General features: G+C 34.5%; 1 protein-coding gene across 1 annotated transcript in view; it reads right to left on the bottom strand.

Moving 5' to 3' along the window:
• Positions 1-968: 968 nt before the first annotated feature.
• The window catches only part of IQUB (IQ motif and ubiquitin domain containing), a 64984-nt gene continuing 59952 nt past the window's right edge, over positions 969-6000 (bottom strand). Inside the window, exon 14 of the transcript XR_004321353.1 lies at positions 969-979. The gene's annotated coding sequence lies outside the window, so the exon portion shown is untranslated. The remainder of the gene's footprint in view (positions 980-6000) is intronic.

Here is a 6000-nt window from a genome sequence, read left to right as displayed (position 1 = left end):
GAATGAGTTAAATCTATAATCTGTAGTCTTGAGTTTTGAAAAGAATATATTTAAAATATGTAATACAATAAAAGGCATTCTTAACCAAAATGTTGTATTGGCAAAAGTCTCTTAAAATTAACAATATTTTAATTTTTATAGATTGGCATATTGGGTTAAAAAATGAAAAAGTCTTAAAAAGTCTCTAAGTGAAAAACAAAAAAACAATTGATATAATTAATAAATCATTCGGCAAGTCTTACTAATTATCAGAATTAGGAAAATAAATGATTATAATGACTGAACAAATCCTACTGTAAGCCGGGTGGTTTTCAGTTCTTTGCCTTGCACAAAATTAAGGAAGAATCTATCTGAGTCACCAACTGATATATCAATAAAAATTATTTTTAAAGAGGGAACTCTATATGCTTTTTAGCATACAATTCACCAGTTTAAGGAATTAAACGACATCACCAAAAAACTGAAATTCCAGTTTACATAAATGTTTTGTTGCATAGAAGTATGACTGTGATCAACAGAAGAATTTCAGGCATTAACATATATTAATTAGCTCAAGATAAAGTTCTGTAAGGGAAGCAGGAGTGTGAAAATATAATGTATGCATCATAGTTGCAAGAATGTTTAAGTAGTTGATGAAGAATATCCAATTGCTATTGTATCAGTTTCACCTTGGAAACTGGAAGGAGCATCACTCCCACTATTGCAACAAAGAAAAGCTAGAATAGCATCAGATTACCAAGTTTCCTTAACCAGTCAGAGGACTGAGGGCACAGGGCAAACCAAATGACCAGAAATCTGAGGACAGGTGGCTGCAGGGAGAAGTACTTGCTTATCTGTGGCTGATGACGTCGGAAACCACAGACACCAATAGAGTCAGCTGAAAAAATTAAATGAATTACAAAGGGATGAGTCTAGGCTAATATGATGGTGTGAAGCTCTTGAAGGCCAGATTATCCAGAGATACAAGGTCTTCCAATCTCTTTCTCACTGTTCCTCCATAAACCCCACAAGGCACTCGCTGAGATGCTTGGGAAGAATCCAGAGAAAGTTCCCTTGTGGTGCAGTTTGGGAGAGGGATCAGCAACCACTGCTGAAGAACACTGACAAAACATTTCAGATGTTAGCCTCCTGAGCCTATCCAAATTCTCATCTGGTTTGTGTTTACTGCAGACCTAAAATTCTGGAGATGAAAGCACCATAGAGATTATCTGGGCTAAATGGTTCATTGTAAGGATGGAGAAATTAAGTCACTTATCCAAAATAAATACAGGGTAAAATGCAGTATCAGGACCAAAACCAAAGTCTTTTCTAATATTCTGCAGTACCTTTCAATGACACCTTCTAATTCTTTAGCTGTGGTATGCACATACATTCCAGCCTAAACGACACGTATGGGAACGCTATAAAATTGTAAGTTAGATTTCCTGTCCAACCTGTGGAATCAGTCACATTCCTCTAGATAACGTGCGTGCATATGAGACAAACAGACTGTGGGTAATATTAAAGTCAGAAATGCTCATAAGCATGCCTGCTTCAGACAGGTGAAGTGTGGCTGCATTTCTCTACGTGAGCAATGCTGGCCAATGAAAATACAGACCTCTGCACACAGTGCATTGTTTAGTTTCCTGATTGGCACCCCTTCCCGGGAATGTGGTCAATCTTTTTCAATAAATACGAACTTCTCAGAGGCATATTTAGCCTTATTCATAATACACCATCAGAACAATTCAGAGAACAGAAAAAGAACATGAGAGAGAAAGAAGACAGAAATCTCAGAGTGGTTTGCACAGTTGAAAACATTCATCATCCAGATTTCATAGATGAGTAAACTACTTAAAATAAATCTAGTTTGAGTGAACACCCTTATTTCTTAGACTGAGTAGTTTTAAAACCTAATACATTGAGTCAATCTGATATACTTACATATTATTTTAGAGGAAATAATTTTTATGCCCAAAGTCAAATTATGCATTACACATATAATTGCATAGGAATAAAAACCTGCCTCAAACTTTTCTTCTCAGAAATGTGCCTTTAGCTTATGTATGGATCTGAGGAATATTATATATGCATAGAGTCAAATATATAAAAGACATGTGACTGAATACTTATCTTGAAAATATTGATTTTATTCAATGAATAGCACTTGATCATTCTGCATTTTTTATAAAATAAAACTATACTACAACTGCAACATATTAGATTTGTTGAATATAGCTAAAGCACTGCCTAGAGTGAAATTTATAGCACGAAATGTTTCTATGAAAACAGAAAAAAGATTTTAAATCAGTGCTCTAAGTTTCACTTGAAGAAACTAGGAAAAGATAAGCAAATTAACCCAATGTAAATAGAAATACTGAATTAATACAAGTAAAAGTAGGTATTAATGAAACAGAGAGAAAACAACAGAGAAAATCAATGAAGGCACCAATAAAAGAAGAGGAAAAGATATCCTTTTCAACAAATGGTGCTGAAACAACTAGATATCCATATTAAAAAAATTTTTAATCAATCCTTATCTCACATAACATACAAAAATTAATTCAAGATGGATCAAGGACCTAAATGTAAAGTTTAAACTACAAAGTAGAAGGAAATAATATCTGCTCAACTTTGGGGAAGGCAAGCTTTTTTTAGAACCACAAAAGCATTGACCACTGGAGAAACATTGATTAATGGGACTGTAACAAGTTAAAACCTGTTAGTCATGAAAACACACCATTAATAAAATTAAACAGAGAGCTAGAGAAAAATATTCACAATATACGTATCTAACAAAAGCTTGTATCCAGAATTTATAAAGAACACTTACACCTAAATAATAAGAAAAACAACTCAATTAATGAATGGGCAAAACACTTGAAAAAACACATTCCAACAGAACTCATCAGAATGATCAATATGAACATGAGGAGTGTTCAACACCATTAGTCGCCAGGGAAATGCAAATTAAAACTACAATGAGATGCACGTAACATCCACCAAAATGATAGAAAGTCTACACCACCAACTGCTGGTGAGGATACAGAGCAAATAAAAATTCTTATAGGTTGTTGGTGAGGGTGTGAAATAACACAACCAGTTTTGGAAAACTGTTTAGCATTTTCTGCTAAAGTCAAAGATACACCTATTCTACAACCCAGTAATTTCAATTCTAGATATTTACTCAGTAGAAATGAAAGCATATATCCATTAAAAGGCGTGATAAAAGAAAGTTCATGGCAGCTTATTTATAAGAGCCAAAAAAAAACTGGAAATAATCCAAATAAAATATCATCCAACAATAAATATCAACAAACTGCTGAGACATCCAACAACATCAGTGAATCTTGAAAATATTATATTGAGCAGAAGAAGCCAAGCAGAAAAGAGTCCTTTATAAAACATGAGAACTGACAGTGCTTATCTTTGGTGACAAATCAGACTGGTGATTGTGTTTGGTGGGTGGGAACTGACTACAACGGGCCACAAAAGTACTTTCTGAGGTAATATCAATGTTTTTTAACGTGATTGTCATATTGGTTATACAGGCATACACATGTTTTGAAATCCATTGAATTATACATTTAGGATCTATGTATTCTACTGTTTGCAAATTTTACTTCAACAATAAAATTATGCAATAAAAATTAATTCCTTATGAACACTTCAACCATTGCAAATAAAAATTACAGGTATATTGGGGGAATTCGGGATTCTTTTTGTGAGTCATAGGTTGCCAGATTTGCATCTTGTAAAATACAGCTTTTGTTAAAAGAATAACACGGCTATATTTGCTATTTCTTATCATAATGTTTTTATTAGTGTATTGGTGTCTTTAAAACAAAGTATTATTATGATACCCAAATACCCAAGACTGCTTTCCTTCTCTGCACTTCCGTAACTCATGAAGGGAGCCTGACTGGTATGTGGCATTTTGGCTTACGTGATAAAGTTTTTCCTTAAGAGTTATTCACAAGGAAAAGACGATCTGAAAGGCAGATCAAAACCTGCTAGTTCAAATAATAATGTGCTAAAAATAATTAATATCTCTGAAATTTTGTCCAAAGAAAACAACTGAAAAATACATTGTTAATATAAAACAGTAAGGGGTTTTGTTTAGCAATAAGAATTTTTTATTCTGTATTAGAAAGCAATTTAAAATTTTTTTCAGCTCAGGGATTTTTTTCCTGGCCACTTGCTATGCGTAATAAAAATTAAATAGTTTCTTATTCATACTGGGAGACCAACTCTAGTTGATTTTATTTGCAACAACTTAAAAACAGGTAAGGAGAATAAAGCTATCACAATATATAAATTTTTTTATTCTAATAATTGGTATTTTTAAAACTTTCACACTCCTAGAGAATATCTGAAAAATTATAAAGCCTAAAAAGTTCAAGACCGCACACAGTTCTTTGTTTCAAAGCCAAATCAGTCTCCCCAAGTTTGAGAGAATTACTGGCTTTACAAATTAGAAAAGAGAGAATTAGTGAGTTGTTGTCTTCCTAAAATTGCCCAGCTGCCTCTAATTTGGGAAGGATAAATGCAGGTTAGGAAGACCGTTGGAAGCTGCCAAACACAAGCTTTAGCAGGAAGCCAAGCTGAGTGGGAGGAGAGAGACAGAGCAATCCATTTGCAGATAAAGCTCTTGTAAAGTTGGGGAAGTATTTTTTTTTTTCCCTGAGAAAGTGCTTTGGAAAGTTCATAATAACCTCTTGAATACTTGTAAAATTCACAGCTGTGAGGTATCAGCAGTAGCTGTTCACACTTTATACACCTGAAACTTCCACCTCCAGGAAGTAGAGTTCTGTCTCTTTTGAACGGTTTTCACGTATAGTAAAAGGAGACGGTGAGGATAAGGGATGACACTTGGATCAAATTAGGATACAATGGCTTTGGACAAATTCCCACAGTGCCATGTCACTACTGTACAGTTAATAACCACGTAGGCCACTAAGACAATGCCCAGTCAGTGAAGGATAAACCTAATTGCGCGTGTCTCCTGTCAACATGTTGCGTATGAAAGAATAAAATAAAGAGGATCATGGAGTCTTAAACACTTAGAGCAAACACACATTAATCCTTCATTAAACAAATATTTAACACTTCCTGTGTCTCACATGTTTTATAAACACACTCTAATTTTTAACGATCCTATAGCTGAAATAATGCCAACCTCACTGTATAGATGAGGAGGCACAGAAAGATAGCAATTATTTGTCTGTCTGTCTACATGGGTTCCTTGAGGGCATGGATAGCACTTTACTTGTCATCATGCCCTCAAGGCATAATAACTAATTCACATTAAACTCAAGGAATAAATAAATGTTGGATAAATTAGCGAATGAATGAATGAGGTACAGTTGGACTGACCTAGAAAAACACACCGGATTGGAATAAGCAGGAGCAGGGAGTGAAGGTAGAAAAGAGAACCAGGGGGGATTTCCAGCATCTCTCAGAGGGATAGGCCTATAGGTAGAGCTGAGAACAATTTGAAGAGCTATGAGGAAGAAATAACCCAATTTCCTTCTTTCAATTACTTGTTCTTGTACCTAATTCAATTCACAAGTCCAATACTGACATGAAATATCAAACTCCAGAACACTGTTTCGTTGGAGAGTCAGGAAAAATAGACTTCTGACTTGTGCAAAACTTTATCCTCTGTTCAGACCGATTTGTGTTTGCATCCCCTACATTAATCTTCACGCCAAGTCACTTGAATCAGCGATGATTAAACATTGCTGAATTCACTTTTGATATGCTCTTAATTTCAGTTTTGACACAGTGTAAAAATGTCAGCTCTCTAGAATCTGAGAACAATCACTCTTAGTATGTATTTGTTGAGACTGTAATTTAATGCTGTATCGTATGTGGGAGAGAAGAATCTCAAATGCAGTTTATGTATCACAAACATCTTGCAACAGCTGTCCACAAGTTCTTATGAAAAAAGCAGACTTTGACTCTGTAATTATCACAAACTGTTCAGATTCGACAGGTTCATAGTTCAGTATGTATTTT

The sequence above is a fragment of the Camelus ferus genome, chromosome 7 (genome assembly GCF_009834535.1).
Source record: "Camelus ferus isolate YT-003-E chromosome 7, BCGSAC_Cfer_1.0, whole genome shotgun sequence".
NCBI classification, from domain to species: domain Eukaryota; kingdom Metazoa; phylum Chordata; class Mammalia; order Artiodactyla; family Camelidae; genus Camelus; species Camelus ferus.
This window is presented reverse-complemented; position numbering and strand designations above follow the sequence as displayed.